Consider the following 23,489-nt stretch of genomic DNA (forward strand, 5'->3'; position numbering starts at 1 on the left):
TTACAACACAGCTGTATTTAACATAACCCCAAAATATGATTGTTTCTGAAAGTGGTTTTGTAGCCTGAACCTGAGTTTTCTGTGTAGACAACTGAAATTCACACATTTTAAAAACATCATCTCATCCTTGATTCACAGGAGGGAACCACAGAGTAAAGAAATAAAGCTGCATTCTGTGTAGTGACCAGCAGGGGGCGACTCCTCTGTCCCATAGACGTCTATGAGGAAATGACTCTACTTCTGTGTAGTGACCAGCAGGGGGCGACTCCTCTGCTCCCATAGACGTCTATGAGGAAATGACTCTACTTCTGTGTAGTGACCAGCAGGGGGCGACTCCTCTGCTCCCATAGACGTCTATGAGGAAATGACTCTACTTCTCTCTTGATTTATTCCCTCAGTAAACATTGTAAACATGAGTTTATGGTCTCAGTCTCTAGTTTCAAGTCTTCTTCAATGCAGCATGATGTTCATTTAGTGAATGATGGTCCGTTTAGAGTCAAACAGACCATAAAGCAGGAGATGCTTTAGGGCGGGACTTTCTGTGATTGACAGGTCTCTATCAGAGAAAATAGCTGAAACACAAGATGAACATAAAGATGTGTTCATAAGAATGGACGTAAAATGATTATGAAGAATACATTTTTTTTACCATTCTACGTTCTAGGAAGAACACCCCCCCCCCCCCCCCCCCCGCCTCCCTCCCCGAGCACCTGATTGGCCGGCTGGTAATCAGCGGTTCATCATCAGGGACCCAGATCTGTCAGGCCGACCCAGTCGGAACCCGGCAGCAACACCACAAGACCCGAGTGGTGGAAGGCAGGGCGTGTGCACGTGTGCGTGTGTGCATGTGTGTGTGTCTCTCGATGCTGTGATTGACAGAGCAAAGTGGGTGTTGCCGTGGCAACGGCAATGATGAAGTGAGAAAAAAATGGTTGCTTTTTTAGCGGTTGGTTTGGTTGTGATTATTTTTTAGTTTCCATAACCTCTGTCTGTGTGTGTGTGTGTGTCTGTGTGCGCGACAGAATGACCTCATTCCTCAGAGTCCCAGAAGACAAAGGGAAGCGTCCGTTGTCTTTTCCATGTCAGGAACACACACAGTTGTGTATGTGTGCGTCACGTGTCTCACTTCAGGAGAGAAATCATTAGTTTCGTGTCGCCCTCGTGAGCCTCTGACAGCGAGAACCAGCAGGGGGCGATGTCACCTCGACACACACACACACACACACACACACACACACAGACTCTGTCTCTTCCTAATGAGGGGAATGAGGAGTTCTGATTGGTCGGCGGCTGTCATCGACGTCAGTACAAATACAACTTTTAGAAGCTAATGAATATTAATAAATTAACTGCTGTAAAATCCTCAGATTTGTGTCTGTGTCACAATATTTCAAACTGTTGACTAAAAATATTATATTAGCAACGTTAGCAACGTCTGATTGTAGAATGTTTCTATCTATACACATATTCATCTCACACCGTGAAGGAGGACACGTCTCTAGGAGACCTCCAGCTGTGCAGAGCGCCGTGCGTACCTCAGGGAAAGCTAGGAGGTTGTACAGTTATCTCCTAGGGTGTAATTCTCAACTATACAACCTACTACCTCAACCTGGGAGCAAGCAGACCCCGGGGGGGGGGGGGGGGGTTCTATCACGTACCACTCAAACATTCACTTATTTCACAGAACTGTTTTTTAGTTTTTAGTTTGAGTTTTTAAAAAGCACCTGAAGGCAGAAGCCTGGTGGTCGAAACCAAACTTTGTTTCTGTTGACCTTTTACGACCCTATTTCGCTTCTGTCCTTTCACAATAAAATCACTACCACGTAGACTGCGTGAGCTCAAATTCAAAGTGAATAAAATATCGTTTATAGCTTCAGGCTTTACATCGGTTTCCCTTATCTGCTGTTTTCCCCTCAACTCATTTAACTCCAATGACCCCAAAGGACCGTAAAACGTGATCCAGCTTTCTCCCTCAAACCAAAAGGCCTCTTATAGACTCGAGGGGGGGGGGGTCCTGAGGGTCGATCGGAGCCGCACGGACGCAGACCTGCAGACGCGAGCTTGTGATGTCACTTCACACAAGTTCGGATCTACGGGTTCGAGGCCGTGAGCAGAAGACTTCACACCTCCAGCAGAAATAGAACCACATACACATAGAAGTAGACATGTACATCTATGTGTATATAGTTCTATGTGTGTAGTACCTCTCTTTCTGGAGGGATATTTCATCATAGGAGAAAAGTTACATTATTTCTGCCTAATACAAAAACGTTGACTTAGCGCCGAAAACTAAATGCATTTAATGAATAAATACTGAACTGAACAATACTTAGTGCTGCTGAGATGCTGCCATTTATTTGTAATGAATTTTTTGATTAATACAAAACATTAACCCCCCGATCCCAGCATGCACTGCTGCTTGTGCGAACACTTGTGGAACCCCGCGCTGGGCCGCGTGGTTGACCTGCAGGTTGCTGTTGCCATGCCAACGCTCGCTGCCAGAGAGGGATGGTGGAGCGAGACGAGATGTAGAAAGTTCATAATAAAAATCAGCTCTCAGCTAACGTGGATTTAAAGACGCATTAAATATATGAACATAAATAAATACGCTAAGATGCTGGTGTTAATCAAAATGAAACCCATGAAATAATTGAGTGACTAAATGCATTGACTAAACTATGAAGGAGTTCTAAAATAGAACAATATAATAATTTTCACATATTTTCTTAAGACCAAAATGACAATAAAATGTTATGCATCTAAAAAATAATAATAATATAATAATAATCCATTCTAAATGTACTCAATGTGCTTATAGCTGGTTTATATCACTCAGATTAAATCACTATTAATCCTTTATAATCATAAACTTTAGTGCTCACTGATTTACGTTTTTCTTTCAGATATTTTCACAGACATATTTAGCACTTATTATCACATTTGAATGTATCACACTGGCGAATATTTTGTAAAACTAAAGATTATAATTTATTGCAACTATCAGAATTATGACAAAGACAAAAATGAAGAAAAAAGTCCATCCAATAATATGATGATTGTTATTAAGGGTTAGGAAATATTAAAATGTAAGATAATAACCAACAGATTATAACGTGTTATTAGGATGTTGACACACACCCACACACGCACACACACACACACACACACACACGCCAGAATTTAAATGAGACGTCTGACTTTGAAGCTGCGTAAAGTGTGTCAGTGGGTCTGAAAGACACCTTGACATCAGGAGAACAAAGAGGTCAGCAGGGTCCCCGTGTGGGCATGTGTGTGTGGGCATGTGTGGGCATGTGTGTGTGTGTGTGTGTGTGTGTGTGTGTGTGTGTGTGGTAGACTCCACAGACCAAACTCAGACCAGCTAACGGGCCGCCACCTGCATTGTTGTTAGGCGCTAGCAGGCAAACCTGCCACAAAATCTACCCGGCAACAGAGGTGTGCTGTGTTTATGTGTGTGTGCGTGTGTATGTGTGTGTGTAGAAAGAAGGGGGGGTGTGGGGGGGTTGGAGGTTCAACAGAGGTGAAGAAGTGAGCGGCGAGGAGCTAGCACTTCGTTATTTCACGCCGTGTAAACAGAGAGCGGCCGGCTAGCCAACAGGTTGCATTTTAATTTGAAAGGCCACCGCTTGCCCCCCCCCACCCCCCACACACAGGAACGCAGCCAACACACACACGGAGAAGAAGAAGAAGAAGAAGCGCAGAAAGCGGGGAGCACCTTTGTGGGGCGAGGACTCACCTGGTGGAGTTCCTCTGGCGGCCCTCAGGCCGAAGGATGGAGTCCACGCCGTCAAAAAAACACACAAAAATAACACACGTACAGTATCAGAACCGCCAGGCAGAGGGTGGGACACAAAAGAAGAAAGGAGGGAGAGAGATGTTGGTGGAGGGGAGAGAGGGGGAGGGGTAAAGTAAACGATAAAAAAAGAAATACTTTTACAATTTTGCTTCAGTTCCACAGACGAAAAGTCTAAATAAGCACAACGAGCACATGACAGACAACATCTGTCCGCCGGAGCGAGACCCAGCCCCCGAAGAGCAAAGAACCGGCAAAGAGGAAAGAAGTGTTCCGAAGTCTCCTCGCTCCACGAAGGCAACAAAAAAAACACAGAAAAGCCCAGTGTGCAAATTCAGGAGAGGGAAAATGCAGCCATGAAGCCATCCTCCTGTCACCCCTGAACCTCTCCCTCCCTCCCCCTGCCTCCCCCTCCTCCTCCCTGCACACTCCTCCCCCCACCTCCTTTCCTTTCCAAAAAGCAGGAGACAGTCCAGGTATAGCCACCACACACACACACACACACACACACACTGGTCTCCCGGAGCGCCCCACACAGCCAGGAGCAGAGACTGGACTGGTGTGCATGTGCACGTGCACGTGCACACTAAAGTGCATGCACAGAAATACACGCACACACATTTCTTGGAAGGCTTCCATGCAACTACAGAAAAAACCCAAAGCGAATACCGATCTTTATTCGGCTCGGCTGCAGGGAGACGGTTTCTGGACCTCGGGGCGCACGCCTCCCCCAGCTCACGGGACACGTGCACGCCGGTGCCGTCCATTTAGGCAAAAAAAAAAAATCCCACAGAATCGAGGACGTTGTGTTTTTATTGTGTTTGTGGGGGGGCCTGCTCCGTAACAGGGAATCGATACAGGACTCACACCTGTGAACGGACCCTCCCCCCCCCCCCCCCCCCCAGGAGACGCCCAACATTCAGGTGGACGGGGAGGAAGGAAATCGAGCTAAAATGAGATCGCTCCCTCCCTCGTCTCTCGGGCAGGTCTTTGGTGTCTCGGCGACATCACGTCACAGGAATTCTGGGTATTCAAGTGCGAGAAAATGAAGATTCGCGGGTGATTGTGGATCCTGTGACACCCGCCTCCTGCTCCGGAGCCCAGCAGAACCTGTTTAAGCCCCACGAGCCGAACCCACAGAACCGGATCCAGAGCAAAGAAGAGTTACGTCACACGTCATGAAAATTACACCCGGATTATAGAATATTGGTTTGGTTGTTTTTCACAAATCTGTGAATCAAGTCACAAAGTTACATCAGGAACAAACCATGATGTTCATCTTCTGACAGGATCCAACAACATAACGTACAGCAACTCTTATTTCTAACATCAGCACACGTTCATTCACACTTTGTGATCCACCATGTGATCGACGTGGTGTTCACCAAGAAACACAGTGCTGGAAAAACTGCACTAAAAAGTGATGCTTAAACACGCGTGACCACACACATGCTTTCAAAATGCCGGGAGAAACCACAGCGAGTTGCAGGAGGTGTGAAGGAAGGTTAGAAGCTAAAAAGAAGAAGTTATAAACTGACCGAAGCTCCTCAGTCGAGTCAAGAGATCAAACCCCAATAAGAGGGAAAAAATGGCAGAAAGCTCCAGAAGAAGTTCCAAAATGATTGAGTCTATCAGCAAAGAAAAAGGCCCTAAAGTTGAAGCGCTCTCACCTGGTGTCTTTCTGTTCCGATGTCTCTCTGGTCGGGTCTCACGTCCACACGTTGTGTCTCTCGTGTCTTTCCACGGGCCTTGAGAACACAGAAGCTACTTTAAATGACACATATGAAGACAAAGCGTTTCCTTTAACAGGTATTTCCATGTCGTCCAATCTGGGTTTTTTAGACCACACCCCGCTCTTGTTCAGGTTTTTCAAAAACACAGATGGTGACCGACTGGACCTCCGGGTTGGACTCTTCTGGCGCGGCACCAAACCGTTTAGCCGGGACAAGGAGTACTTTGTGTCTATATTTAAGCACACGTCCCAGTGGAGTTCCCCACGGCTCAGTTCCGAGGCCTCTTCTGTTCAACCTTTGCTTCCAGCGCTCAGATTTAGCAAATCAACAGAACAAATGACAGCAGCTGTGCCGTTTTTTTACATAACCGCTCCACCAGGAGACCGAGTGCCAATTAAACAAATCAATTGGATGAGTCAGAGTTCCACAAAGATAAACCCTGGCGCTGGTTTTAGGAGCCAAGTAGTGCCGAGGCCTGGATTTGTGCCTTGAGAGCACGTTGGGAATCGAAGGTCTCAGTGGGAAAAAGCTGCATTTATCTTCGTCAGACTCCACCATTACAAGGAAAGTCTATTAAAGAGATCAGATCACTCCGGCTCTCAGGTCGTTACGCTGGTCAAGGGATTTATTTCAGAAAAACACGGTTGGGTCATAAAGCAGTTTATTCGATTATGGATTATGGACCACGCAGAGCTCTCAGCTCCTTTCATCAGAACTCGACCTGGAGACGCAGGGTTCAGGTGTTACGCTCCGCGGATCTGCCTCAAACTAACAGAGACCTGCTGATCTAACGTATTTTAGTTTTTTCAAATGTTGTTTCGTAATCTGTTGTGCTGATGTTTTGGATGTTTTAGGTAAAGTGCTTTCATTCCCCTTGTTGCTGCCATGTGTTATATGAATGAACTTGCCTTGTCTAATCCATCCACCACTGACGCAATCCGACTCCTTTATGAACTCTCGCACACAGATAACTTGCATAAAGTTTTCTTCAGGGAATAAAAAACAACTCAACGTAGATCCACAATAATCTTGCTGTAATGAAATTTCCCTGCTGAGCCTTTAGGGTTCAAAATATGTGGTGCTTGTTATTCCTTCAAATTGCTTTCTCATACAAAAAAGAAAGTTGGATTGTGCCTTTTCACAGATCCTGGATCCCTGCGTCGCTCTCTATTGGTCTGAATGTCTCAGACTGACTTTTGTGTTTCTTCAAACATGATCAGTTCCTCTCTCACTTTGAGACTCTGGGATCGTTTCAAGCAGCTCCTTACCAACTGAACTTCATGCAAATGGGGGCTCAATAAGTGGGCTGTTTTACATTTCTGTGGAGGTTTCCTGCCGCTTTCTGTCTTTCATGCGGCGAGCTGCTCGTCTTTGGCGTCTTTGGGTGCAGAAAATTGCTCCTTTTCCAGAAGAATTCAGTGTCTGCACCCTTCCCATCGCCGCTTCTCTTTCTCCCTTCGCCCTCAATCTGATATTCTGCTCACGCACAACTGCGGCGGCCCTCCTCCAATCGCTGGCATTAATCCACACCTCAGACCCCCCAGACACACTGTCTGCTCTCCCACAATGCACCTCAGCTCCAAAACTTTTCCCAGACACATTTGGCCCCCTCTCTATCGCGCACCTCTCCCTCCCCCTTGAGCCCCCTTTCCTTTCAGGCCGGTCTCCCCACGGCTCTTCATCGCCCAATTTCATTTGCTCGGCCTCTTTTCTTTTTCAAACTCCCTAAATTTCCCCTTTCTCTGTCTCTATTCAGCCTCGGCCTTTCTGACTAAAGTGTCTCCTGATCCATTTGATGTAAAATGGCGGCAGTGGAATCGACCAATGGCGGTCGTCCCTTCAATGCCGGAGAGCAGAGGTGCAGTCGGCCGGAGTTGCTTTTATGAAGTTTTACATTTGAGATCCCCAAAGTAGAGCGAGGGGCACAAAACACTCTGATTATGCTTTTTGGACGTTGTCTCATCGCCCCAAACAGACCAAACCAATGACGTACACAGCATCTACAACGCAGACATCATGGCTATTATATCATTATTGATTGCTGGTCTAAAGAAGCATGGGAATCCAAAAATAAGTAAAGGCCTACATGTAAATCAATTATAATATATCAACCAAGCATACAGGAAGTGCAGAGACCAATCTCTCTCATCCCAGTTCCCAGGAAATCCTTTAAGATTGATTTATTTCCTCAGTAAACATTGTAAACATGAGTTTATGGTCTCAGTCTCTAGTTTCAAGTCTTCTTCAATGCAGCATGATGTTCGTATAGTGAATGATGGTCCATGTGGAGTCACACAGACCATAAAGCAGGGGGATGCTTACTGTGATTGACAGGTCTCTAATAGGGTAACTATGGCAGTAAAGATTTCCTTCATGTGTGGACGGTTCATTCGTCAACAAGGTCCTTTCGAGATCCCCAAACCAGAGCTACGCATCGTCAGGGAATCACTGTAATTTAAAAAGAGGATCACAGAACCAGCCGGGCAGCACCTGCCGATCCCCACAGAGAGAATTCATCCATTGTTTTGCTAAACTTTGACGGTCAGCCAAGCGCCTTAAAATATTTGAAGTGCACGGTCACTAATTTACAGGCGTGGTCACTAATTGATTCTTTGGCGGTGGAGTCCCAGGAAACAAAGGCATCGGTTTCCCTCCCCTCTGACCGCGTTGTCCTCATAAGGGTTTTAACTCTTATCGGTCTCTGGGAATCTCTCCGTCCTGGGAAGAGACGGAGCTAAGAGGATTGGATCAGGAGCTAGCAGGCAGACATGATGAGAAGTAGAGATAGAAACTGGAACAAGGCGGTCCGCATTGCTTCTTAAGGACTCATCCAAGACAAAACTAACAAGAGGGTGAGTTTTATTTCAGGGCGAGACGAACATGAGGGAACCTCCACCCACGAGGACCTCATGCTCAGTTCCTCACAAGCTCATGACTTTCACCACCAAACACTGTTGTTTAGCTTGAACCTGAAAAGCTGCAAACTCATAAGCTAATGCTAATAGCTAATGATCATCACTTCGTTGATTGTAATCACAACCTTTACCCGTCTGTATTTATTTTTGTCAGAACCATGAACTGTCTCTGAGATAAGTTCCAATGGTGAAACATAGTAGAAGGAAAACCACACACCAAGACTACTTTAAAAATATTGAAGCTCACATCTGCTGATAGCCTTGAGAAAAAAGAAGAGCAAAAGTCAAGAGCCGTGTCCTTGAGTACCGAAAAGCTGGAATCCAAAGATTCAAAGGTATCCGAACGAAAAGGTCTTCCAACAAAGGCCTGCTTACGAAACCTCACGTGGTCAACTCTTTACACATCATCCTCCAAGACACCCTGCATAATAAAGAAAAACCACATGTGAAGTATCTACCATCTAAGGTGCAATGTTTATGCATGAATGTGCATGAATAAGGTACGTTAGGAAATAGGAGCCCTTCCTGCATCGTGCAGAAGCTTCCAATGTTGAGATGGTTTCAAAGCCAAATGACAAAAGGGGTTTTGAGGAGAATGTGCTGATCCTCTCAGAATCGGGTCACATCTGGGTATCGGACACAGACTTGTGTGTCTCAACCTTTTGTTTGCCTTTCTTGCTGTTCTATTGTTTCGCTCATTCTCTCCCTCCCTCCCGTCTGCCTCTCTTCCTCCTCTCTCCATCTCTCTGACAACTTGCTCCGCCCCCCTCCCCCCCCGCCTTCCCCTAACCCCCCCATGCTCTGTCTTCGTGTCCTCATCTGACCCAGCTGGGCCTGAATCACTGTCCGTCCCATTCTGATCGATCTGAGAGAAACCTTCCTCCGATTCACAAGGTGTAATTTCTCTTCTTCTCGTATCTCCTTTTGTTGTTACTTGGGGGGGCAGGTGTCATCAAATCGGTTCTTCCATCAAGAAAATTACAAAATAAACATAAAATATGAACAACGCAAATGTAAAGCATCACGAAGCGTGGATGAGAGAATTGTGTCCAATCAGATGTCGGATGTGTGTGTGTGTGTGTGTGCGTGTGTGCGTGTGTGTGTGTGTGTGTGTGCGTGTGTGCGTGTGTGTGTGTGTGTGCGCGACTCGCTTTGTGCCGGCTGCTGATAAGCCAGAGAAGAGAAATGAAACCCTTCTGAGGGGAGAAGCTCCGATAAGAACAAGTATTTGTTACAGTTAAATATCTAATGGGAGTTTTTGTGCACGGATACACACGATTATATTGTAATGTGCATTAATCCTAATGGGATTGAAATGATGGAATGTTCTTTTAATTCTCACAGGAAGTAGCACAACTGAAACCTTCATTCAAAGTGACATCAGAGGCACAACTCTTTTTCATATAATGTTGAAAATATTGAAACTGTGCATGCAAACTAAATTATCGACACGGAAGGAGGCGGCTTTAGGCCAAATAAAGAAATAAAGAGATATTATTAAAGCGAGCCAATGAGAATGAGATCTGGTTAATCGGTTAACCAATGGAATAAAACACGTTTGTTCAGTTCATCTTGGGGGTTTAACGCATTAATACATTTTGGTCTGCTCAGCAACCGAATCGGCACATTGACGAGTTTTGTGTTTAACGACTTAACGCTCGAGTCCTCGGTTGGTTCCAGGTCACAAGGCGTCCTTTGAGTCACAGCACAACGTCTTGTCAGCGAGGACGCGTCCCAACACATCGCAGGCTTTTCCTCCGGATTATGAACCCGGTCGGAGTGAAAGACAAATCCGCTCGGCATCGCGTCCAACCAGAACTCTCCTCCCGATGCGGTTCAAGGCGAGGTGAGACGCCGCGTTGCTTAGAGATGTCAGAAGGGAACAAAAGGTTCTCCAAAATAAAAGCCTGCCTCGCCGGAGGCGGAGCGGGTGATATTTGATGTGTTATTAAGTGGGTGTATGACATAATACCATACATTACAACATGTTGAAATGAGTGTCTTATTGGAACGTGAACGTTAAACACTTTGCTTGACCTCACATCCAAATCCTCCCGAAGCAGGAAACAACAATTAAAGGTTCAAAGGGAGGAGATCTGGAGCAGCGTTACTGTGAAAGCTTCAATTAAAGTTCCATAAGAGAAGTTACAGCTCGCCAGAAACTTCAAAAACCTTTAAAATGTTAAATAACAGACCAAAGAGGCTCCACTGGAAACAACCAGGGGATCAATAGAACGTCATGTGAAGAATGAAAACACAAAGAACGTCTTGAATTCCATCATTTTGGTTCAAATGTCTGGCTTAACTCACTTAATTTGCGGCTGAATAAACTCAGTGAACCGAAGAAGAAAAGCAGAGCGCAGTTTGAAGCCTCTGATGTGAACACACAACACATTTTACCTTTTGTATTTACACGGGAGTTATGGATTATGCTCTCACGCAGTCACGACAATACGCACAACACACTCATGACCTTTAAATACATCCTGCAGCTCCATTGAGTATATTTATGTTTGTACATATTTCTCTCCATTCACCCCGTTCCTCCCGCGGAGCCTCTCTTCACTTTCCTCGTCCATAATCGTTCCACAGAAATAATTGTATTCAACGAGTCTTTTTACCGTCGTTTTACACCCCGCGTGTGCAGTATTTTTATGGCGGGTCTAATTGCACGAGTGCGTAATTGCCGCCGGCAGAAGTGTCTGAAGGCGGAGGCAATTAGCACGCTGTTAGCCATTAGCCTCGGTGGGCCAACACGGGCCGTTCAATCAGAAAGTTAAACATTAGTTTAAATTAAAATGGTGACAAACATCCACGGCCGTTATTCTTTATGGGATACTAGCTCGGGCCGATGTATTCCATCAGGATTATGTCTCTATTTACACAAATAACACGACTGCTGTGATTCAAATGTCAGACGCGGGAGGCAGAATGAGAATGAACGTGTAGTTTCACACAGCAGGAACCCTTTATCACCCACTGGAGATTCACTCAGATGTGAAATGTGTGGACTGAAAGTTGAAACTACGGACGTCATCATTTCCGAGAAGATTCTCTTCTTGTACTCTCGCCTCCTCCTCATTTATCCTCAAGGACGGACACTGCCAACGGAAAAGCTGGCCGCCGCCATTCCTGACTCTGCCAGTCAATTCCTCTGCCACTCCCCAGCCCCCCCCCCCCCCACACCAATACCCATCATGCATCTGTCAGACACCGTCTGGGGGCTGCTGCAGAGCTGTGAGATGAATACGAGAGAGGAAAACCGGTGCTTTTGTTGTAGCCCTCTCTTGTAAAATGAGATTAGCCTCCTGAAGACTCTCAAAATGTGTCCTCGTAGTAGAAAGTCGTCTTATCTGGTTTATCTGGCTCGAGCAAAGGAAGGATGAAGGTGTATTTATCAGGTGATTTTCTAGTAAATTTAAATTTATTTAAGGTTTTGCATCAAAGTGCAACTTGACACGAGAATCAATCTGTGTCTTCTCACTTCCCCCTTCTGTCCGACGGCTGGAGACGAGGGTCCTCCTAATCAATGAACCCGATACACAAGAACAAGGAGCTCTCAGCAACAAGGAGGAGGTTCCTGCCAGCATGATGTATGGCGGCAAATCACTGTCAAAAACGCAAATGAGGTTCATGCGCGTGTGTATATTAAACATCCGCGAGTTTCCATCCCCTTTCTTTACTGCTGACATTGGCTTCTATGTTTCTGTGAATGCATAACTTCAGCCAATCCAACGACGGGGTAGGTAACCAATTAGATGTAGACATACCATGGTAACTGGCTCCGCCCCCTTACCGTCAAAAAGAACAACAGCGAGCGCCAGAAAATACCTTCGAGCGCGAGGAGAGATTAGCCTCGGAGGTTCACATTACCAAGGAGGTTCCCGTTAGCCTCGGAGGTTCACGTTAGCCCCGGAGGTTCACGTTAGCCTCAGAGGTTCACGTTACCAAGGAGGTTCACGTTACCAAGGAGGTTCGCGTTAGCCTCGGAGGTTCACGTTAGCCTCGGAGGTTCACGTTACCAAGGAGGTTTGCGTTAGCCTCGGAGGTTCACGTTAGCCTCGGAGGTTTACGTTAGCCTCGGAGGTTCACGTTACCAAGGAGGTTCACGTTACCAAGGAGGTTCGCGTTAGCCTCGGAGGTTCACGTTACCAAGGAGGTTCACGTTAGCCTCGGAGGTTCACGTTAGCCTTGAAGGTTCACGTTAGCCTCGGAGGTTCACGTTACCAAGGAGGTTCACGTTAGCCTCGGAGGTTCACGTTAGCAAGGAGGTCCACGTTCACGCGCATGAACCTCATTTGTGCCGCCATAATGATGTTAGCCTTGGAGCTACGAGAACTAAACAAAGTTGTGTGTGATGTCCATGCTTTAATCGTTGGATTCGGTTTGCACAATGAATGGTGCTGTTTTTTTTTTTTTATCCGGCATGTGAGCTTTCTGCAGGCGGGAACAATGTGTCCATCACCAGGAGTTCTAGCCTCCATTCCGTCCGCTGATTCATGATAATGGACACCTCCATTCCCGTAAGTAATAGACACTGGCCCTTTAAGAACTGCTATTACCCCTCCCCATCAATCCAACACACACACACCCAGGGTAATTAAAGCTGCTTGGAGTGGAGGGATAACGGCTGATAAACGTGCACGGGTTGTATGTGTGCAAGGGTTGTGTATGTGCATGGGTTGTGTGTGTGCAAGGGTTGTGTGTGTGCATGGGTTGTGTATGTGCACAGGTTGTGTGTGCATTGGTTGTGTGTGTGCACGGGTTGTGTGTGTGCACAGGTTGTGTGTGTGCATGGGTTGTGTGTGCACGGGTTGTGTGTGTGCACGGGTTGTGTGTGTGCACAGGTTGTGTGAGGACACGGTGTAATTTATGCTGCTACTTTGTGAGCCAGCCCGCCGGAGGAAGCCCGGCCCAGAGGAGAAACATGCCTGGAATCTGAGAAGAGGGCTCAAAAGAAAGCTAGTAAAATGGATGGCGGGGGCAGGCGCTGGATGGGATGGGCGGGTGGGGGGGGTGAGGCGGGGGGGTTGCTTTTGGTAAGAATGGAGATAAAATACAAAGAGAAAGAAGTGAATACGTTGAGGGCAAACTGAGGTGCAGAGAGAAGGAGGAGGAGCGGAGTAGGCCTTAAAGGGATGGAGGTATAGGAGAGGAAAGAAGGAGGAGGAGGAGTAAAAGAGGCCTAGGAGGGATGTAGAGGTGGGAGAGGAGGAGGAGGAGGAGGAGGTAGGGAGGGGTGTAAGAATGGAGAGACTCCCTGGGAGAGAAAGTTTGAAAGGATTTCGAGCCGTAGGTAATGAAGGATTATTGAAGGCAGAGTACTTTGTTCTGAATTAAAATACTTCTAGTCCGTCAATTAGTACAAAGGCCAGTGTTAAAAAACGTCTAATAATCTGAAATTTAAATCAGACCAGATTTAGATGTATCGATCAATAAAATGTCAAGAAATGTAATATTCTTTGCAAAGAATGCCCCCCTGTGGAGCGTCTTGAGAGGGGAACCCTATCAGCTGCTACACCGCCGAACGGCATGCTGGGTAAATACTCCTGGGCAGTAGAGGTTGTACGAAGGGCACTTTTTGATGGAAATGCACCAGTTTAATTCATTTACAATACTATGTTTACTTAATTATGTATGGATCAGCATTTTGGGCTTCAGAGTTATTAAATATATTTACTATTAAAAAAACATTATCACACGGGAAAGAAAGAAGTGCTCTTTGATTAAACGTCTCTTTTATAAGTCGAATCATGAAGTATTTTGTGTTCAAGGAAAAAACGTTAAAATTTAGTTATTTATTTATCTTCATCCTCTATATCCCCCCACCTTCTCCACCTTCATCTTCTACATCCTCCCCACCTTCTCCATCCTCTACATCCTCCCCACCTTCTCCATCTTCTACATCCTCCCCACCTTCTCCACCTTCATCCTCTACATCCTCCCCACCTTCTCCATCTTCTACATCCTCCCCACCTTCTCCACCTTCATCCTCTACATCCTCTCCACCTTCTCCATCTTCATCCTCCACATCCTCCCCACCTTCTCCCTCTCTATCCTCCCTATCATCATCATCATCATCATCATGTTTATTAGATCGGATGAGGGTCATTCTTTTACCTTCTAGTGAATCCTCTCTCTGTCCGAGTCCTCTGGTGCTCACCGCTGTGGACAAAAACAGGCGATGTTATCTTCCATTTCCAAAAACCCTCATCTTAACCATCAATTGTGTTTCTTACAGATCTATATGGCCTAAAGAGTCTATTCTTCTGATTTTCTGCCTTCTAAATGGCACTGTCATGGGGATGAACGTGAAAACCCAGCTAGCTTCTCCTGGCTTTCCAGAACCTTAGAAATGATTGACTTTGTAATTGATATGTCGCGACACCTTAACCAGAATAGCGTTTTTATTAAATGAAGCTAACTGTAAGATAACGTGAAACTCTCCAACAGTCACAAAGCGAGCGAGTAATGCAATGGGAGCAGAATGGTAATCAGGTATATCAGGCTCCTCTGGACCCTCTGATGGGATAAAACGCTGTTCATGAGCCCAAGGCTTCTTCAGAACTGACCCTTCAAGTGCCTCTTCAAAACCACTCCACAGCAACAACAACAACGACTATTTTATCGAAGCAGATAGAATGAGGACACAACGCAGCACGAATCCTGGTTTTTACCCAGAATCCAAAAGAGCCACAGCAACCATCTCAGCAGTGATGAAAAGGGGCACGACGTCCACGTAACGTGAAACAAACGGCCCTTTTAAAGCCTCCGTGAGACCTTTCATCTGCACCACGCCGCGAGAGGGCTAAATAAACCCTGCTGACTTTGTGTTCTTGAAGAGAGAGATCTGAGTGGAGGTCAGCGCCCCCCCCCCCCCCCCCCCCGTCCCTTTAAAGACAAAGACCTGACTGGCAGGGCGGCTTGGCCGGAGATGAGAGGGCAGTTATTTCCAGCGGCCTCCTCATTTATTTGCGTACGTGTTTTAAGAGACCCAAAGCAGCGGGCTGGATGCCTGGGTGCAGTGCTGATAAAGCAAGAAGGGGACTCTGTGACCCCCCCCCCCAGAGTGAGTTGAGGGGCAGCGTGGGGGGGCTCTAAGCAGGGGATCAGGGCTCTAAGCAGGCGGATACACTCGGGTGGATAACATGTCTTTAATGCTACTGATGGACGGCCCAACTGGCGCCCCGGCTGGCTGGCACCGAGCCCGGCGTTCTTCCACCGGCCGGAGACGGACAGTCATGGGGACAGAGGGACGGGGGGGGGGGGGGCAGAAAGACAGACAGACGGACAGGGGGACAGACAGAGAGACATAGAGATAAACATAGAGAGAGACAGAACGCTGACAGACGAACTGGGTGAACTGAGTTCCTACACCGGCCCTACATTCTAAATAGAGATGTGAGGTTAAAGTTACTTTCCCCCCCATTGACTGGGGGGTCAGGAGGGGGGGGGGGGTTAGATATTATTATTCAAAATTGGTCAGAAACTTTCTGTTCATACTTCAAACAAAATTTCTGGAGGGGAGGGCACTGTCCGAGGTCCTGAAGCAAGTTTCTACCCTTCATGGCCATAACTCTGTGTCCCTGGATTCAGGTGTGAAGGCACCTTTGGAGTTCTGATAGGAACCCAGGGAGGCTCTTCTCTTCCTTGTCCACTTTCATGATGGAGTACAACATTTCACCAGAACCATCAAAGATAAATAAATTCTGTTATTTTAGCTTCGTAAATTGCTGTTTTTGTTACTTTGATTTATTATTTGATCCTGGATCAGATTACTGGAACCACAGCGGTGGAGAATTCTTCCTCCATCCCCAAAAAACTATAATAAACTATGAAGACGTGGAATGCGAGCGGGTCGGATGACGCCTGCGGCGCCGTTTGTGAAGATGAGCTGACGAGCGACTGATCAGATGGCTTTATTTAAACGAGGGGGGGGTTAGGTTCCGAAGGCTCTCGAGGAAGTCAAACTGTGTTTAGATTATGGGACGCTTGGACCGCTGAGGGACGTTTCATAAATAAACGGAGCTCAGGGTCCTCGGCTCAACATCCTCTGAGCGTTTACCAGATTTTATTATCGGGATCATTGTTACAAAGCCTCATCTGGAGAGTCCGTCCGCTCGATGGCAACACGAGCCGTTAGTCTGGTGATCTGGTTCCGGTGAGAGCGTCGACATCAGGAGGATTTTTTCAAAGCAAAAGGAGGGAAATCATCTTGGCGTTCTTATGAAACCACCACTAGGGTTTGGTTGAATCTTATATTACACATATTCACCCAATAAATGACCCCAAATGACCACCAGGACATTATGGATCCATTTGTTACAATATTTACCAAGAATGGAGAATATTTATTTAACATCTTCATCAGTGATTAATCACCTGAGACTCTTAATGCAGCGGGGGGAAGGCCAGAGCCGCCGCCCCCCCCACCAAACCCTCCCGCCTCACAGACCAGATGGAGGCCATCGCAATGGCCTGAAGGAGAGACAGTGAGAGCGGGTGGGGGGGGGGCCGTCTCGCCTTTCTAAAAGAAAAATCTCCAATTACCATTAAATGCTGAAATCTTTTCGACCTGCTTCATTTTTTTCCTTCTTCACTGATACAAAAATCTTGCTCCCAGCATGCACCTGTGAGCCCTCCTGAGGGATCCTATGAGACAGCGGGGCCGCACATTAAAGACATGCAAATCCACGCGTCTGGGCTGAGGAGCATTAGCCGGCGTTAGCAGGAGAGCTGCCTCTATTTTTAGTGTCTGCATGCGTGTGAGCGCCTCTCTCTCTCTCTCTCTCTCTCTCTCCCTCTCTCTCCCTCCCTCTCTCTCTCCGAGGTGTGCGATGACTTCCTTAAGCCCCGGCTTTCATGTTCTGGTGAGACAGTCTGGGCGCCGAGATACGTCGGCGGAAAATATTCCGTCTAATTGAGACGCTTTACAAATGAAGCTGTCAAGCGCCGCTTCAAACAGAATTCACAGCGGCGGCTGGGAGAGGATTTCTGGGACAGCGGCGTGAAGGATATTCTTTTTTCATTTCTGCATTTCCAAACAATCGGCTCTAAAAGATTACGGGGCGGCTTTTGATGGAGAATCGCTCAAGAGTTGGCAAAGATGTTTTTTGAATTTGTATTACTCTTATAAAAAGTTTTACGATAGAGGAGAGAACAAAAAGCGGAGAATGAAAATCAGTCCAAAGGGAGGCGCTTGATTCGTTTGTCTGCTGCAGCCAAAGTCCAATGTGAACACAGGGGCTTCCAGGGGATGCAGCGTGTGGCGGCCATGTTGACCTCTCTCCCATCATGCATTGCTGATGAGCTCATATCCCACTATGCGTTGATAAATTCTTTATTGAACATAACTGTGTTTCCCCGTCTTTTTCTTAAATAATAAGTATCGCCTGTTTCCTTTAGAACAGAATTTTATTTTGAAAATACTGCATGCATGTGACGCTAAATTGACGCTTGTTGCTTGACCCAAAATGCAAAACCAATGCAAACTTCAAGGCAATCAATCAAACTGCTGAGGATGCGGTTTACTTTGGTCATTTGGTGGGGATTAAATGGCGGTTAGACGTGACGTGACGTCACTCGTCGTCGCGGATCGCCGAGCGCGGCGACGGTTTCTCTGATTTCGCTGATTTCAAAGTGAGTCGTTCCCGGTAAAACGACACGTCTCAGGCTTTTCACCCCGAACCCCGGCGTTGGTCGGAGCGCTCTTTGTCTGCACGAGAGGAGGCGGGGCCTCGAGAGCAGCCGGGGGCCCGGCGCTGAGCCTGATACCTTTGGCCGCGGATGGCATATGGCGCCGGGAACTGGATACAACGCAAACAAACACAGGACGCCAGGACGGGCCGTCACAGACGATGGAATTACACTGGCTGTGGGCAGTGTGTGTGTGTGTGTGTGTGTGTGTGTGTGTGTGTCTGTGTGCTGGTAGCAGATCAGCCTTTAAAAGAAAGAGTCCATGGCTGTGTCCCTGCAGGGGGGGAGTAGCTAAACGCAGTGTTTAGTGTAGTTTAGTATAAGTGAATTTATTCATTGTTGAGATTCAGATATGTTTTTGATCATAGTTTATTCATGGAGCACATCAACATCATCAGATGTTAGAGGAAAGACCAAGACTAGGTCCAATGTAGACCAGGTCAAGACCAAGACCAGGACCTGGTTCTCTTCAAGACTAGAAGTTATGAACAGCAAATGAAGCAAAGTCACATCTGGATTTCTGGAGAATACATCTGGAGAACAAGACAAATCCAGGGCTTCCAAAAGGTCTTCAGTCGCTGGTTAGAAGGCAACTCAGATCCAAAGCAAAAAATAGATAAAATAAAATGGACACCTGAGACGACACCTGGAGCTCTGCAGGCCGTGCGCTGATGTTCAGCGAGGGGGGGGGGGGGGGGGGGGCTGATACACACGACGGCCTCCCACATGACCTTCCTCTCGGGACGAAGGGACCGAGCTGAGCTCATGATGAAGTGACTCTCAAGGATACACAACGTGTTAAAGCCACCAGCCTGTGTACAAAAGGACCCTTTGTTCAGTTTACTGCAGCACACACACACACACACATACACACACACACACACACACCAGAAAACCTGAGTGCTCCGTGCACACCATCTACGAGAGTTGCATCTCTCTCATATATCGTCTGTGCAGTGTAGCGACGCTGCATCATTCCCTACATGCTGCTCGGGTTGTTAAAGTGTGTGTGTGTGTGTGTGTGTGTGTGTGTGTCTGTTGTGTGTCGGGTTACCTTACAGCAGGCTCTGTCTGTGGTGGAGATAAACTGTTGGTCATCAGTGTACACCCCCCCCCCCCTATACACTAGTACAAGTACATTACTCATTTAGTACTAATGTGTACCTTTGTGTATCAAATTAGTATTTTATTGTAGAATTGAATCATCTAGTTTTGAGTTTTGTTCTGTTTTTATTGATAAGTTACTGAATTGAATTGAAAATCTTTTACCTTCCTTCCATTCTCCCTCAGTGTCTACCTCCCTACCTTTCTTCATCCCTCCTTACCTCCCTCCCTACCTCCTTATTTCCATCCAGGTGTCTACCAGTCTGTCTCTCTCTCTACCAGTCTGTCTCTCTCTCTGCCTGTCTTCTGTCTGGTCCCCAATCTTGTTCCTCACACCATCACTCTTTTTCTTTAAAAAACAAAATCAGAAAAAAACTGATCCCTATTTACACACACACACACACACACACACACACACAAATCTGAGCATCCGTTCTCAGTCTTTTTAATTATCTCATTTGACACTCAGTAGATGACATTTGCTTGCATGCATTCGCACCCTCCCACACAGACACACAAGCAACAAACCCATAGGCAACAAACCAAAGGTGCGCACACACACACACACACACACACACACACACCCTCTGCAGCTCGGGACCTCCAGTGTGTGAGGCGTACGGAAGACGGTGAAGGTCAAACATAGACCTTCATTAGACGCCATTTAAATTAAAACAGCCAGATGATTATTAATTCATCGCCGATTCAGACTTTTTTTCCTCCCGTTAATCGATTCTCAAAAAAACCGACCAGTCGGTGAACTTATAGCAATTATTGGCTTCCAGAGAGGAGAAGGAGGAGACCAAACACAAAGCTGATGAGGAGTCAGTTGACAATGACTCCTCATCCAAATGGTCCAGTGGAGCCAGCAGATCAATCAGTGCTTGGGTAGAACCCTTCAAACCTTCAGTAGAAGCCTTTCCTGATGTGGTAGAACTCATTAATACTTTGGTGAAGGCCTCTATACTTTTACCGCATTGAACACGATCGATGCTCCTGACGGAGAATCCACTTTCCTCCACAGTTTGCTTCTAAACTTCTCCAGTTATTGGGTTTGAGTCGTTCATTTTTCATCTTGACAGCTTCATTAAAGCCTGAAAGAGCTGAAAACATTTCTGTGTGATCACGAATCCTCGTCCATTTCCCTCAAGCCTCTCTCTCTGCTTCATTAGAAGTCATTCCTGCTTTGTTACTGCAATCCCCCCCCCCCCCCTTTCACTCTACTACTTTCCCAGTTTGTCTTCAGTCTCTCCCAGTCTCCCCCTGTGATGTCATTGGCTGGCTGGAGCGTCTGCTGCGCCGGTATTGGCTGGTGAGGCGAGAGCTGTGCCACTTAATCAATGCCCTGCAGTGGTGGGGGGGAGGGGGGGGGGGGGCTTGCATGGGCCAGACAGTGCAGCAACAGCCGTGAGCATTGGCAGCTCTCGATGAAGCTCAGCATGGGGATGGCATGACCTTCACACACACACACAAACACACACAGAAGTACAAGAAACTTATGCAGCACATATTTTTCTCTCCTCACAAAATGCTGCAGGCCACGCCCAGATCTCCACTCAGGTCCTCATCTCCACTCAGCTCCTCACATCAGGAGAGCGACCGTGAGAAGGGGACTTCTTGAAGGTCAGAAGTAGGATCAGATACTTCTCTCTTGATTTATTCCCTCAGTAAACATTGTAAACATGAGTTTATGGTCTCAGTCTCTAGTTTCAAGTCATGATGTTCATTGAGTGAATGATGGTCCATTTAGAGTCAAACATGCAAGATGGCAATGCAGGTTGAGTGAGGCTGCTGAATTATTTTAATAATAATTATCTTCTGATTGCAGCTGCAGTGTTATTTGTTCTCTCAAACATGTTGTTGATAGCTTTGGAGATGAGGTAAAGTTCTAAAAGTTCTGACCCCCCCCCCCCCCCTCCCTTCTCCCTGTCCCCGGCCTTTCGTCCTCCTCCCAAACCCCTGAGCCCCCCCCCCCCCCCCCTGTCTCTCGGGCCCCCCACGTCGCGGCGCCTATTAGCGGGGGCCCCTCCTTGTGTCCTCTGAAAGAGGAGGATGAATGTGGGATCCTGGACAACCCTCTGTGCCCGTCAGGTGTGGTAGACAGTGGACCCCACCAGATACTGCCCCCCTCCCCCCCCCCCGGAGACTTCATCCAACCGGCATCACGTGGGGTCATCAGTGGTTTTCCCTCTGGCGTATCCTGCTGATGAATGTAATACGTACGTGCTTAGCGCTTTAAGTCCATGCGTTAACCTCTGAACTGTAAACGTAAAGTCTGGAAATATGAGATAGTCATTTACAATTAATCCCATAGACGTCTATGAGGAAATGACTCTACTTCTGTGTAGTGACCAGCAGGGGGCGACTCCTCTGCTCCCATAGACGTCTATGAGGAAATGACTCTACTTCTGTGTAGTGACCAGCAGGGGGCGACTCCTCTGCTCCCATAGACGTCTATGAGGAAATGACTCTACTTCTGTGTAGTGACCAGCAGGGGGCGACTCCTCTGCTCCCATAGACGTCTATGAGGAAATGACTCTACTTCTGTGTAGTGACCAGCAGGGGGCGACTCCTCTGCTCCCATAGACGTCTATGAGGAAATGACTCTACTTCTGTGTAGTGACCAGCAGGGGGCGACTCCTCTGCTCCCATAGACGTCTATGAGGAAATGACTCTACTTCTGTGTAGTGACCAGCAGGGGGCGATGTTCATTTATGTAACTTGTGATCCATGTCAAACAGATCAAAACTTTCAAATAGCAACAGACAAAATACCAAAAACCAAAGAGAGAGAGAGAGGGTTCATCTTTAGTTTGATGATGTAACTGTGGACGAAGGCTCTGCTGCAGTCTATTTAGACCCCCCCCCCCCCCCCCCCCCGTTGGATAACCTTGCTGCTGTTAATATAACACTGAATACCCCAGACGCATAAAGCTACACGTCGATGGCCTCGTGGTCACATCACAAGCTCCGCCTCCTTCGACTCTTTGACAAGGCGCTGACAATTTGACACTTAAAAAAATTCAGATTTCTTTTTTTGGGGGAGGGGCGGGGGGGGGCCTTGAGGTGTAAGCGTCCCATGTGTCTCCACACGTTCACGAGTGTACTGTCCCCATGCGAGTGAGCATCCTCCTCCGCTCTGACTGACGGAGGGTGGGGTAATCTGCACCGGTTGCCATGACACCAGACAGCCCTCGCTCGGTGAAGGCACGTAGCTTCCTCTCTGCTCTATTTCCCCTCAGCGTGTGTGTGTGTGTGTGTGTGAAGCTGAGAGGGGAAAACTAGAACATGCAGAGAGACGGTATGTACTGTTTCCATATGTTGCACCAAGACGGATGGAGGGGGGTCTTAAGGGGGTGGGGGTGTGTTCAATGCAAAAGCCCTAATAACAAGTAGAGGAGCCTCTTTGTGGAGGTGATGGTGGGAAGCTCTGCTCCTCGACTACCTGCATACATCGACACCCCCCCTGAATCCTCCGGGTAAATAGCCCCCGCAGGGGGCCGGACGCTTTGACGAGGCATCCTTGTCAAAGTCCGTCTCCGACCCGTCTCTCCATCAGACTCCCGCCCGGATGAATAATTTAGCAGGTTTCATCTCCAACCATCTGCTCCTCTCTCTCTCTCTCTGCCCCTCCATCATCCTTCTCTTCACCATCTCCCTTCTGATGTCAATTACAAAAACACCTAAACTTGCTCATCTTCTTTTCAACGTGAGAATAAAGAAGAATGGAAAAGATTGAAGAAACCCTCATAAAAATCCCTTTGGGAATCCAAGTAATTGTCCAATAGGCTGTTCACAGGCCTTCGGAGGCCCTTTAGAGGCTTTCAGAGGCCCTTTAGAGGCTTTCAGAGGCTGTTCAGATGCCCTTTAGAGGCCTTCAGAGGCCCTTTAGAGGCTTTCAGAGGCCCTTTAGAGGCTTTCAGAGGCCCTTTAGAAGCTTCCAGAGGCCTTCGGAGGCCCTTTAGAGGCTTTCAGAGGCCCTTTAGAGGCTTTCAGAGACTGTTCAGATGCCCTTTAGAGGCCTTCAGAGGCCCTTTAGAGGCTTTCAGAGGCCCTTTAGAGGCTTTCAGAGGCCCTTTAGAAGCTTCCAGAGGCCTTCGGAGGCCCTTTAGAGGCTTTCAGAGGCCCTTTAGAAGCTTCCAGAGGCTGTCCAGAGGCCTTCGGAGGCCCTTTAGAGGCTTTCAGAGGCCCTTTAGAAGCTTCCAGAGGCTGTTCAGAGGCCCTTTAGAGG

At 47.3% G+C, this 23,489-nt stretch overlaps 1 long non-coding RNA gene across 1 annotated transcript in view; it reads right to left on the minus strand.

Annotated features, from left to right (window-relative positions):
• Positions 1 to 14,547: 14,547 nt before the first annotated feature.
• The window catches only part of LOC119216779 (uncharacterized), a 22,497-nt gene continuing 13,555 nt past the window's right edge, over positions 14,548 to 23,489 (minus strand). The window contains exon 3 of the long non-coding RNA XR_005120160.2: positions 14,548 to 14,624. This is a non-coding gene — a long non-coding RNA (uncharacterized LOC119216779). The remainder of the gene's footprint in view (positions 14,625 to 23,489) is intronic.

This window comes from Pungitius pungitius, chromosome 3, assembly GCF_949316345.1.
Source record: "Pungitius pungitius chromosome 3, fPunPun2.1, whole genome shotgun sequence".
Taxonomy (NCBI): Eukaryota; Metazoa; Chordata; class Actinopteri; order Perciformes; family Gasterosteidae; genus Pungitius; species Pungitius pungitius.